The sequence below is a fragment of the Equus przewalskii genome, chromosome 4 (assembly GCF_037783145.1).
Source record: "Equus przewalskii isolate Varuska chromosome 4, EquPr2, whole genome shotgun sequence".
NCBI lineage: Eukaryota > Metazoa > Chordata > Mammalia > Perissodactyla > Equidae > Equus > Equus przewalskii.
Window position 1 is genome coordinate 66,569,874 of NC_091834.1, and position 14,482 is coordinate 66,584,355.

At 41.6% G+C, this 14,482-nt stretch overlaps 1 protein-coding gene across 23 annotated transcripts in view; it reads right to left on the minus strand.

Annotated features, from left to right (window-relative positions):
- Positions 1 to 14,482, minus strand: part of ELMO1 (engulfment and cell motility 1) — a 523,658-nt gene that overhangs the window by 142,766 nt on the left and 366,410 nt on the right. The gene's annotated exons all lie outside the window — the stretch shown is intronic.

The following is a 14,482-nucleotide window of genomic DNA, read 5'->3' on the forward strand; positions in this document are numbered from 1 at the left end:
AATATAAGAGACAAGGTGGCTTGTCTTGCCACTCCTAGAGTTGAAGGATGGGTAAAGATGAGAGATGGTGGGTGGGGAGGAGGAGATGGTAGGAGAGAAACAAGAAGTGCTTGTAAAATGCCTAAGCTGGAGGGGTCAGTGAGAGGTGTAGCAGTGCCTCGGCAGTCATAGGGAATGGAGAGCATCCCAGGAAGCACAGGTGGGAACAGAAGCCAATGCTTCAGGGCGATGGAACAGGATGAGCATTGGGAAGAGAGCGTCAGATGTGACACTCAGGAGGTGACTGCTGACCTAAATAAAGCAATTTCTGTGGGTGGACGTGGGTGAACATCAGACTACAGCGAGTGGAGGCGGTGGGCAAGAGGAGATCGCATTCTCTCCTGGAAAATTTGCCAAAGCAGGAAAGGAAAGAGATTGGATATGAACTTGAAAGAAGAACAAGGGTGAAAACAGCATTTTTAAGGATGAGAGAGATTTTGGTAGCTTTTTACACTGAAGAGAAGAAATTGAGTGAGAAGGAGGGAGGATGCCAATAAGCATAAAGGTGTAAAGGATAAAAGATTTATTTTTATAAATTTTTTGATGTCTATCTTTCTCATCAGAGCAGAGATTCAATGTGACTTCTTTCCAGTCTTAAATTAGAATAACTAAACAATTCCTTTCAACCTCCACTTGCCTCTAAGAAATCATGTCTTTTGTGGCTAAAGAGGTTTTCAAATATTCAAAATATATTATTAGTGCATTTTAGAGTCATCTTTCTCTTCTTGAGCTTAGTTATATTTTTAGTTACTTAAAAAATTTTTTTTTCTAAAAATATCATTAGTAACTGGAACAATGATAATTATTTTACTTCTTCTTTTATATGGTATATAATGTATCTATCTTATGTGTGTGTTCATTTCTAAAGCCACGGTAAGATAGTTTTTAATAGGAGAGAGTGGCCAACAGGGGCAAGTGCTGCAAAAAAGGCAAATAAGATACAGATTTAAAAATGTTCATCAGGGGCCGGCCTGGTGGTGCAGCAGTTAAGTTTGCACGTTCCGCTTCTCAGTGGCCTGGGGTTCGCCGGTTTGGATCCCGGCTGCGGACATGGCACCGCTTGGCAAAAGCCATGCTGTGGTAGGCGTCCCACATATAAGGTAGAGGAAGATGGGCATGGATGTGAGCTCAGGGCCAGTCTTCCTTAGCAAAAAGAGAAGGATTGGCAGCAGTTAGCTCAGGGCTAATCTTCCTCAAAAAAGAAAAAAAAGTTCATCAGAGGTCATTCTTGACTGTAAAAATCAGTCACCTTTGAGACCTAAAGAGGTTTCCAATTATTGACAATATAATCTACTGCTTTTTAAAGTCATATTTCTCTGCTTGGTGAGGGCAGAAGACAGGTTGCAATGGATTAATAAGTTAATGGGAAGTGAAAAGAAGAGATGGTAAATAGAGGTAACCATTTGAGGAAACCCGGCCTGTGGGGGCAGGGTGCACAGAGGATCAAGAAAGAATTATTTATTTGCTTTTTAAAATGCAGGAGATTTGAGTACACGTATATGCTGGTGAGAAGATAGCATCCAAGAGGATGAGACTGATCAAGGATTAGAAAGGATAACTCACGGAGTAGAACCACAGAGCAGATAAGAAGGGAGAGAATGCAAAGCACAGACGGAGGAATCCACCTCAGGCACCAGGGACACCTCTGTCTAGAAAGGAGAGGGTTGGTGAGTGCCTATGTAGGAGAACCACTCAGGCTCATGCAGTAAGCTAGAGGCAGAGCTGAACTAGAATCCATGCCTCCCCACACCTAGTCTGGAGCATGGTGTAATCTTTCTTGTCCTTTCCCTCATGAAATGGCCCAAGTGCTTTTCATATATTAGGATAAACCATAACGAATTTTTAATTTTGTAATTCAGTAATCATCAAGTAATGGCCATCTCATATGAGCAGCCTAATAGTGGCTCATTTAACCCTCACAACAACTATATTAAGTTCCGTAGTTCACAGATGAAGAGACTGAGAAACAGGGCAAGGTAATTCATCTTCCCAAGAACACTCAGCAAGGAAATAATGGAGCCAGGGTGTGAACGTCCCTCCTCGGTCTGGGGTCAATGCTCTTGACTTACTGAACTTATTGATTCAATTGATTCTTTCTTTGTGAATTTCCAAATCCTCCCATTGATTCCTCAGCCATGGGTGTGAGTTGGGGAGTGGGAGGTGGGTGGAGTGAGGAAGTAGGGGTGGGGAGCCAAGGCTGAGGATGTGTCTGTGGCAGCTTCAGGTCTCCATTATCAGCCAACTCTGTCGTAAAGTGTTTTATAACTCGAAAATTTAATGAATACAAAATTCTGGTAAACTGTGTCAAAAAACCATTGAAATCTTTTAGTTGCAGTCTTATTTTTCTGGTACTTGTACAAGTGGGTTTTATCTATCTGAAAAAATTCAAAAACAACTCTCTATCCCTGACTGACCAGTGTCTGCTTAGTTGAGTTTTGGAGCAAATATCCAGGAGTGCCCAGTGCCCTGACCACAATAAAACAAGTTAAGCAGCTTTTTCTAACACACTTGAGGGTAACAGCCTCTCCATTTCATGTGTACTTTTTATCATGATACATACATTTTAATAAGAACAGCATCTCTGAGGCATGGATCTTATCCTTTTCTGCTTCTGCTTTAAGAACACACCACAACCTGGGAGCTCTCGGACAGAATCCCATGCTCTGTTGCTTCACAAAATGGAAGTCTGGCTTTATATGCCAATGACATTTACTTCTGTGGCAGCTCAAGCGGCAAAAAGCCATATGCCATACACGGTGGATCCAGCCAAGGCATGCAAAGGGATATGTGAAAGAGAAATAAGGAGAGCGGGACCAGAAGAGTTTTAGGGAGTTGACTGCCTCCAGCACTTAGAACACACAATCACTGTGGCAAGAATCAAGTCTTCCTACTCTTCTGCCACTCTTGGGGAATGCAATTTTTCTTCTAACTTAAGAGAACTTTGAGCGATAAGGGTAAAATACAAAAGATAATTTTTGTGAACTGCATGATGTGCTCACATTTACTATTTAACACGCCTGCTACACAGTCACACGTTTCTTAGGTGTGCCTGGGGAGACAGCAGTCATGGAAATGGGATGGTCTGCCTGGAGGCACCATTGTCCTTGGCACTGGAAGGCCTCTCGGGGGCCATCCTGTGAAAGGATAAGCGCCATTATTGACGTTATTTTTCCCCGCTGGCCTGGAAACGAGACTAGTTGGGAAAGAGAGTACTCCCCAAATGGCCAAGGTATGTGGGTTAAGCAGGCCTAAGAGTGATATAAGAAATAAGTGAAGGTGAGAAAGTGAATCAGAGGGATATGTTTTTTTAACTAGGGCCTCCAACCACACTCCTCAGAAAAGAGATATTCAGTTTATTTTGCAACTACTCAATGTCTTTGAGGCTTTCCATTCATCTTATATAAAGCTGCCTATGTAGAAAAATAATTACCTCTGTCATTTTTATTAAGAAATGAATGGCAGGGGACAGACCCGTGGCCGAGTGGTTAGGTTCGCGCATTCTGCTTCGGCGGCCCAGGGTTTTGCTGGTTCGAGTCCTGGGCGCGGACATGGCACCGCTTGTCAAGCCATGCTGAGGCGGCATCCCACATGCCACAACTAGAAGGACCCACAAGTAAAAATACACAACAGTGTACCAGGAGGCTTTGGGAGAAAAAGGAAAAACAAAAAATCTTTGAAAAAAAAAAGAAATGAATGGCAAAATCATTTTGTAACTCCCTCAAAGTTTTGACATCTGAATAAAAGATTCAGAATGAAGGGTCTAGAAGTTCTTCTCAATAAGGTCTGTTGGCATTTTGGCCAAGAAAATTCTTTATAATGTAGAACTGCAGAATACTTAGTATCTATGGTCTCCAGGAAATGAACAACAGTGATCATTTCATATTAAAACGGTGTAAATTAACTCAGCTATTGGCCCAGTAGATCATTTTAAATAATGAGTGAATTAAACATTTCTGGCCATTTATTCATTCAACATTCGATCCAAGGTAATTGGACAGATACTACTTTAAAAAGCATCTGGAGGACAGTAAGATTTAAAGCTATAGTTCTTGCTTCCAATGATATATTGACTTAAATTAGAAAGATTTGTAAATAAACTACTATTATACAGTTATAGATATTTTCCAAAAAAAAATTTGAATTCCATGCGGAGAGGGCAGAGGTGTAGAATTTCATTTTGAATGAAAGAGAGATGGTAACTATCTTACTGAGGTGGCACTTGTGCAAAATCCCAAACTAGAATTTCCATAGGCAGATGGGGGAAGACATTGCTGGCAGAAGGAATGGGGATGAGCAAACACCTGAGATATGAAAGTATTGTGGAATACACAAGGAATGGTGGGAAGTTCAGGATACATAGAGTTTAGGGTAGGTATAGGGTGAAGATATGGGGATGAAACAGGGAAAGTATGTTAGGCTAATTAAAAGAAATCTGAACATCTTGTTAAGGCCATGAAATTTTATGAGGCAGGCAATGGACAGCCACAGATGGATTAAAGGCAAGAATGATGAGGTCAAATCTGTGTTGAAAGACATTTGGAAAGTGGGAAAGTTTCAAAGCAAAGAGACAAGTTACTGCAACCATTGATGTCTTGGTCAGCTATTATTGTACTAATGCTGTGTAAGAAAAAATCCCAACAGCTAAGACATTCTTCTCATACTCACAGGTCTACAGGTCAGCTGAAGAGGCTGTTTTAAGCTGTGATTCTGTGAGCTTACTGGGGAAACTGTACTCTATATGCCTCACTCTGGAACCTACACTGAAGGGGCAGTGGCTACTCACGGTATGTACGTCATCTTATGGTGAAGGTATTAGTGCAAGGGCCCGACTCAACCACAAAAGCAATAGTCAGCCCTCTACTCATTTCACATCCATGAGCATCTCACTGGCCCAAGCAAACCATCTGGCCAAGTCAAAAGTTAAGGGAAGAGGAAACACACTTCACTCACCATGAGGTCATAGCAAGGATGTGGCTATATACCACTCCCATGGAGCAGTGAAGAAGTGCAACCAGCCATCTACCAGATTGGAGTGAGAGAAGATGAAGATATGAACCAAGGCAACAATGAGAAGGCAGGGGACCTTACAGTGGTTGCAGTAACTTTTGTCACTGATTGGTTTCACAAAGCGAGACTAGTCTGTAAACTTCCAAACAGAAACTCACTCGACTGTGAGCTCCAGAGGGCAGGAACCACCTCTCCAGTTCACCTCTGTATTCCCAGTGTCTAACACAGTGCCCACTGTGTTGTGGACACAAAGATACTTGTTGAAAGAATGGACAGCATTTAAAGTGTAAGTTGGATAGTGACACTATTAACCAAGAGGTGGCCATGCTGTGTGTATGATAGTTGTGGGATAGTAACATTGAGTAGCTTCTACAACCTGGGCACTGAGTAGATAGATCCTGAGAATACAGAAAAAGCAAGGCTCTGCTGACAATTAAACAGACAATTGCAGTTCACTGTCGTAAGTTCTAGGATATGTGTATTCACAGGGACAGAGCAAGGGGAGCACTTGAGTGCATCTGAGTGAGTTGTTGCCAAAAGTGATAGTGGCAGGGCTTGAGAACTTTCCTAGGGAAGGTGTTGGCCCAGCATGGGAATGATATCTGAGTTGACCACCTGCCTAAATGATTTCCTCCCACATATTTTCACTGAGCACTTACTATTATTTTTAACTTTACCAGAACTGCATGGAAAATACATAGAAACAACAAAAGAAAGGGGAGAGAGAGAAGAAGAAACTAGCAGTTCGGAATTCTCATCTCTCAAATTCAAGTGTTCATATTTATTTTTCTCCATAGCTATAACAATTGCCACAAAACAGCTGTCAAATTTAGCCCTACCCTCTTCTTGCCTCTCAACTTTCACTCTTGGTTTTGACCTATTTGACCCAATGGCTTAGATCTATGCCTGGAGATGGAGCGGGCAGGTCAGCACCTGACATTGAACCATATAGGTATTTGTCAAATATTTGGTGAAACAAAGGTGGATAGTCTTGACCCATCATTAATTGCTGCTCAGATATAAAAGAAGGATTTAAAAAAACCTGCACAAGCACATAAGGAGTGTAAGTTAACAACTGAATTATGCACATTTAAATAAATAAATATATATACTTTTTTTTAATAGGAGACTTTATTTACTGAAATGCATTTTGCAGCCCTGTTTCTTTTTTTCTTTTTTGGGAGGAAGATTGCCCCTGAGCTAACATCCATGCCCATCTTCCTCTATTTTGTATAAGGGACAACACCACAGCATGGCTTGATGAGCAGTGTGTAGGTCTGCACCCAGGATCTGACATGGCAAATCCTGGGTCACCAAAGCAGAGTGTGTGAACTTAATTACTATGCCACCACACTGGCCCCAGTAAATATGTATTTTAACCCCTGACTCCCTAGATCTGGTATTTTTGCAGGGGATATTCAGAAATCTCACTTGGGATCTTCTAACTTTTCCAGGTTCCTACATTGGAGCCTTGCAAATGGCTTCTGATCCTATTGTCTCATTCTGACTTCTTTTCTCATCTTATCTAGCGCCATCTTTGCCTTTCATCCCCCACCTCACCCCAACATCTAGCACTCTCAGTTGGCAAGAAGGAGCACTTGTATGACAGCACCTTTATATTCTTCTGTTCTACCTTAGGAAACGCATCCCTTTGTAGACGTGCACTCACAACTCCCATTTAACATAATTTACTTTGCAATTACAAGATAAATATTTTCTTTCAAAGGAGGACTTGTATTTCATGAGAGACTGCCATCTAATGGTACTCTTCTTCGCTATCCAACTCTGATTCCTGTCTGCCCTTTCATTTAAAATGCCTAAATCTCATTATGCCTTACTTAAAATGGAGGTAATTTCCTTTTAATTGGACATATACTAATAAAATGGTTTCTGTGTCATTATCAAATCCCTCATATAATCCACAATGGAATATGGGATTCAGGTCATAGGAACCAGTTAACAATTCATACAGTGCCCTAAAGTATAGCTAAAAAAAGGGAAAGAAGTTTCAGAAGTCACTGAATAGAGTTAAGTAGAGCAGTTAACTTAAAGAGTCATCATTATTTTCCTGTTCAGGGATGGTCTGCGATTGAACCAGGAGACTGATGTAGCTCACTGCTGTCCAGCAGAAGAACCTATCAATTCTTTTCTTCTCACAATTGGCAAGTCTCAATTTGGCACAAGTTACCCATGCAAAGAAAGATACACTTTGGAAATGAGAATAACTCCAACCCAGATCTTGCACACAAAGGAACTCCCAAGATACATCTTTGCTATTGTCAGGCTTATCCAAAATCATTCATGAGACTCAATCATGGTAAAGAGCATTTTTATAAATGCTCCAGTTACAGAGACTGTTGAGAAAGCAAAACATGTTAGCAATGTTTTCAGCCAACTAGACCTAATAGTTAAACTTCAAGCAGATTTTAAACAGTTTAACCATTTCTTCTGGAAATTACAGGAACAGAGTCAACAAAATCTAATTCTTTCTGGGTGACTCAGGATCCTCCCATATTCCCCCTTAGGAGACATGACTGGGCTGTTAATGGCACGACCCCAGGACAGACCACTTTACGGTCATCCCTGTTTCTCATAAAAGTCACATGGACTCTGAAGCTGCAGCCACTAAGACGGCACATTGAGATGGCATTCTATTAAGTTAATCACTAAATCCCAGGGAGAAGCTTGTCTACCTTTTCCGAAAATGTTTGCCATCAGCATTGCCATGAGTATACTTCTCCTGTTCAGAGGCATTTAGAATCCTGTCTCACTTGATGCTTGCTCCAGGCTGGACTGAGCCTAGTTTATCTGCCTGACATGGTCCAGGGCTCAGAGCCCGCCTTGCTGTGGTAATTTTCCTATCCCCATCTCACAGACGAGGAATCTGAAGCCGACAAGGCTGAATCCCTTGCGCAATGTCATCCAGCTGGCAGTGGGGACACGGGTTCTTGCATGACCAGTGTGCCCTGCCTCACAGATTCAGCTAAGCCCCTGCGTCGCCTGCAGTAGGTCTATGGGCAGGCTGGGGAGAAGCATCTCTCACCATCAGGAACCCGCATAGGAGGACTTCCTCCTCACCTAGGAATTCGTCCTCACCTTCAAAATCCCCTTTTGTGGCCAAACCAAAGTTCAGTGAATCCATACAGAGCTTTGGGAAAAATCGGTCTTTATAGATACCTGAACAAACTACTCTGGGAAATCAAAGCGGCTCAATTATACTGCACAACCAAGTGCAACTTACTGCCAATTTAGGTTCTGTCTGTTGAGATCAGCATTTCGCATTCGTATGGGGCAATTCACGAAGCCAAACTGTGATGGCCTCATCTTCACAGTGACTCTGGGAAATACCATTGTTATTATTATGGTTGTTAATATTACTTCTACCACTTAACAGGCGGCTACAGGACATGCTCAAGGTCACATTGCTGGTGAGGGGCCACATTGGGACTGCCACCAGACTCTCCCGCTGGTTCTCAGCCTTGGTTCTTGTCTCTCCACCGTGCATTCTCAGTGGAGGAGAGGGGAGAGGATAGTGGCCCCAGGGTGCAAAAATCGGTTCTTGGAGGAACAAAAAATGTTACTCTTCTTATGTATAAAGTACAGATATACACACATTATATAAACAGATAACAATATATCTGTGTAATTAAAATTTTAGGGGAAGAGTGGTTAGGCAAAAATGTCTAAAAAAGCTTATGTGGGGAGTGGTAATGCAAAAGAGTTCCAGAAACGACACTCCACGCCACATGACTTTTCTGTCTGAGTCAAGCATGCACTACCTGTGATTAATACATTTTTTTCTAGAAAGTGTACACACTGGGGTCTATTTAGAAAGATATCTCTTGAAAAAAATAAGTTAGTAAAGTCAGCCTCTTTCTTGGGTTTCACACTGTCTCTAGGAAGCATAATTGATATTGATGAGGACTGTAGGAGACATGCATTGAACACTGTCCAACCGAAAGTAGCAAATCCCATGAAAAAGGGCACCACAACCTTAAATGAATAGCTTAAAAGCACTCACTTGCACACACCCACACACACACACACACACACCTTTGTTACCTATCCAACAGGAAACATCAAAGGAAAAAATAAATCTATTCCTATAATGCATTTGGTTCCAGAGAAGGTTTGATTTCCTTTGTGTCAAACCTAAAGACCTTTGTGAAACATGAAAAGCCTTTTGAATAAATACTTATAAATGGCCTAGAAAGCTGACAAATGCATAACCTCATTGTACAACATTGGGGCCCTTTAAACGACTTCTCTACTTAAATATTCATGTTTCAATTAAAATATACACCTACTTTATTAGCCACACCAGGCTCGGTTCAGATCAATAACAGCAGCACTAGATGGAATTCTAATGAAGATAAACAACCCTGGGTCCTCCCCAGCTTCCCCTGGGCAGGGAGGCACAAAGCTGCCTTTCACAACTTGCTCCAAGATATTTTACAGTCACCTGCCTCATTCAAATGAGGAGACTCATGTTTATTCATGGAGAGAGTTACAGACCACCTTTCATTCCCTAGGCCAGCCCGCCTAACCAACAGAGCACTGTCTGCACCACTATGAAGTTGAGCTGGCCTAGGAAGGGGACTCCTGAATATATAATTGCCCCCTGCAAAGCATGCACAGAAAGTCAGTAAGCTGGAAACAGTTTGGAAGCAAACACATTTCCCTTTTTTATTCATGTGATTGCTGCCTTTAAGGTTTCAAACAATCCCTTTTCTACACTACATCATAATCCATTAGATGTGACTAGTTAGTGGCTATTTTCATGGATAATCTTCCAGGGGGCTTCTCAGGGATGTTTCCTCTGTCCTGCTCTCCAATTCTTTCTCATTGAGATTTTCTCCCACTGTCTCGGATGAAGCTTGTAGCCTAGCCAGGGGCAGCTGTGGCTTTGTTTGGTGGGCCTGGGTTCTCCCCGCGCACAGTCTCTCCTATTTTAAGAGAGGTTTCTCATTTGTGAGCCTGAGATTTTAACCTCTGTCATGTGTGCTTTGCTTATTACACTGCTGGGTAAAGTTTCAAAATAGTGTTTTTGTTCCAGGGTGACTACATTTTTCAAATCCTTAGTTTACTCCATTTGGATAATTTGAAAGCATGGCAAAGTCATTTGATATTGGTTTTTAAAGCTGATATTGATAGCATCTAAAGTAACATCAACGCTATGAACAAATATTTTGATGGTATCTAAAAGGCTCAGCCATACCCAGAGAGGTCTGAGCAACTAGGTAATTGCTGGAGAGGCCTTAACTCCCACCAGCCATTAAGTATGCGAGAATTGTGGGACCTGCTGATTTTTAGGATGCTACCCATGGCTTGTCACATGCAAAACTAAGGTGCCTAACAAAGTGGTCTGCAGGAAGATACCACAGAAATCCATGAAATTTTCAGCTTAAATCCTATTTATGCCAAAATTAAATGAGTTATTTAATTCAGTTCAGAATTTAATTTCGGGTACATAGACAGCTTCACTTTTCTTTCGTTCTTTCTTCTTCTTCTTCTTTTTTTTAATATAATGGCCCCCAAAAACGCCTTCCTTTGAAAAGGGCAATTTACTTATTTTTCATAGACTGGACTTATCTTATTACATACAAAAAGAACACTTTACAACTGCATACAACATTTTACTTCCTCAAGGCATTTTTATATTTATTACTTCAACTGAATATCACACTGTCATAAGAGAGGGTGATAGAATGCTGGCATCCACTTTTTCAAAAAAAAATTTCAGGCATAGAGCTCCTGAACAGCAGAACCAGGATCAGAACCTGGGCCTTGCAGACCAACAGACATGCTGCTTCATCAGTGCATGCAATTCATACTTTAGTGATATGTGTTACGTGTGTCAACTGATGGTAATTCCATGGACATGATTCACCTTTAGTGATCAAATCTACCTTAATGAAAATATTCATTGATAGCTTTGGCCCCGCTCCAAAGATTGGTCTGTGGTACAACTGAGCACTAGGATAACAGGGATTTCAAAAGCACCCCAGGTGATTCTAATATGGATTGAGAAACACTGCTACACACAAATATAGATTTTGATGTTATATCCATGTTAGAATTTTTAAAGTGCAGCAGTGACAAAAGCTTTAAATGAGATTCTTGTACTTGAAATATCCAAATCATTTTTGTCCTCTTTCCTACCCCACTCAAAAATGAGGCCATCAGTGAAATGATTATGGGGTCACTTGTGTGCCGAGGTATCCAGCTGCAGGTCAGCTCTTTCTAATGCCCATAAAAATGAATAATGTATACTCTAAAATATCGGTAATAAAAGGCAGAAACATTGAATACAAACTCAATGGCCTGAATCAATGGATTATTCTGCAGAGACTGCTATATTGAGAAACCGAAAGAAAGTACTTTTCAAAGCGTAAATATTTTAATCACTCTCTAATTCTACTTTTCTTATATAAATAAAAAACATCCCATCTGCTTCCCACGTCCAGAGGAGCAAGAAGACAGCTGCTTTTCCAAACACTCACTTCCAATAGTAGCATTAACTACCAAGCACTAGATAACTAGTACCCAGGGTAAGGTGGGATGTAGAAGACATTCTGTGTCTGCTGGAATCTAGTATTATTTGTTGGAAAAAAATCAAAATTTTGGATTGAAGAATACAGCTCCTCCAGTCATAAGCTAAAGAAGGCAGATAACTAAGCCTGGGTCTCAGGTGACAATTAAATCTGCCATCCATGCTTCTGTTCAAAGTGGCCAGAGCCTGAGACGACATCCGAGAAAGTTTAAAAGAAATTATGTTTCATGTTGGGCTTTTTTAAGATGTGTCTGAATTCATATTTGGACAATCATAGGAAACAAGAAAAACATTAAATCTACCAGGAACACTAAATCTGCATTGGTTCCTAAATTCCATTGCTTTTGCTACCAAGTTAGGAACAAGAAGAAAGCGAACTGATTAAAATTTCAGCTGTTCTTTCCCAATTTATTATCAGGTAAAGCAGAGCAGTGGCGGATAGACAGGCAGCAGGGAAAAAAATCAGAAAAACATTCTTCACACTGAACTAGAGGGCCTCACACAGGGCCCTTCTTTTGAAAAGGCCAGTGGAGGCAGAACAGGGACATAAAAGAAAAGGGACATAATTATATCTGTATTTGAGAAACCACTAGCAGAACTCTGTGACTGATATTATGCTGGTCTACCAGCAAAAAGAACAAGAACCTCACCTGTCCATGTTTCATTAACTTAAATTGATACACACACCTATAAAGCTAATACACAGACACATTAAATCCACTCCCACTGATGCCCATGTTCTAATCTCCAGAATCTGTGAATGTTACCTTATATGGCAAAGGGGCAATTAGGTTGCAGATGGATTTGAGGTTGCTAATCAGCTGACCTTAACATAGGGAAGATTATTATGGGTTATCCAGGTGGTCCAACGTAATCACAGGGGTCGTTAAAAGTGAAAGACTGAGGCAGAAGAGGGATCAGAGTGGTGAGATGTGATGTAGGAAGGACTAGACGTGTGGTTGCTGGCTTTGAAGATGGACAAAGTGGCCATGAGCCAAGGAATGGGGGTGGCTTCTAGAACTGGAAAAGGCAAGGCAATGGATGCCCCCCAGAGCCTCCAGAAAGGAACATAGCTCTGCTGATACCTTGGTTTTAACCCAGTGGACCCCATTTGTGGCTTGCGAACTATGGAACTGTAAGGTAATAAATTTGTATTGTTTAAACTACCAAGTTTGTGATAATTTGTTACAACAATAATAGAAAATGAATACAGACATGATAAAAAAGTATATAACTGATATGCATTTCTGGTTACAGAAGTAAGGCACCCATAGTACTAAAAAAAAAAAGCAAACACAGCAAAAATATTTAATGCAGAAAATTTAAATCCCTTGTAATTCCCATCCCTGATCCTTGCCTGATACCCACTCTTGACCGATGGATACGTGTCTGTTGGGTAGGACCCTCTTCCTCTCAGGCCTCCAGCTGCCTATCCACAGCCATAAACTGCCATCACTACTTGGCAACATATGTGTGACACCAGACTAATAACTATGATATGTAGACAATGCAAAAATATGGCACTAGGGCCACAATAAGAAACTGTCCCTCAAACCTGGCTCTTAGATCCTGAAGAAGAGAGTTTTCACAGCCATACAAGTTAATCACGAAAAAAATTTCCGAGTGACACTTTGGGAGTTTGCTGTCACCTAGCAGGACCTCACCCTGCACAGGTGGGATATCATCGCCACCAACCTGAGCACATACTATGATGAACCACATGGACCTGAGAGCCTTGCTCACTTCCCTCCTCCAGCCCTGCTCACCTCCTCCAGCCTGAGGCCTCTGGTTTCGCTGGCTAATGATGTCTTCTTGGATAAACTGTAAGTTCTATAGGATGTAAGTGTCTAAGTGCTCATCCCCTGGAGCCATTCCTCTGCAGGAATGCGGTAATATTTTCCATATACCTTACCTGTGCAAGGTCAACAACAATAACACTCGCATTACTGCCGTTTATAAAAATGTCAGTTTCTGTATTCAGGAGAAGCAGGGGGAATGAAATCCTCTCAGAGAGCAGACAGACACCTGATGTCAGAACACACGACACCCAGCGAGCTCTCCTTCTCCTGGAGGAATGGGTGTCCCCAGCATATGAAAGCTGAGGACCAGATGGCTTTCAGAAACACTGCGGTGCATGAAGAGTTAACTGATCCAGGGACAAAGTGCCGTAGCCATTTCAGAGACTACTGATTTGACTCTCCACTTTTCCTGGATTGATTGTACAAAAGGGTCTCCCTCCTCCGTCTTCCCTCTCTCCCAGGGATGATTTGCACCTGAATTGCAAACGTTCTCATAATCAAGTGAAGCACACTTAGGAGGCTGCAGTTATAATCACAAGGGAATTAATGGGCTTCTTTCCTCCACTTCCCTTTCTGAATCACGCGTGTCCATAGCTGCTCAGACCCTTGGCAGCTCTAGATTGCAGCATCCAGATCAGTGTTCTCCATTAAGGGGCATCACTGGGGCTTATTTCAATGAATTAAATAGATGCCCCAAAACAACTGAGATGGAATGGCGTTCATCTGCTATAACTAAGGTAAGATCATTATGCTGATGGAGCCAGGCAGGTTAGAACCTGACTAAGGCTTAGGAAAGTATGTCCTTTCCTTTTCCTGGTTTTCTTTCTTTTCAACCAATATTGGTTCAAGATGCCACAAATCAGAAATATGGTGGAAAAGGAGAGATGTGAATTCAAAGAAAAGGTGACAGGGAGACAAAGGCCAACAAGAATTTCAAGTAGAGTTGGAATTCAGGTATTGTGTTACATCCCAAGCACAAGCCCATGAAGGCCCCATAGGATGACTGTGCGACCAGACCCTTAGACTGTTAGAGTCATGTCCCTAGTGCCAGGTCAGTGGGCATGGGTGATGGGGTTAACCATAC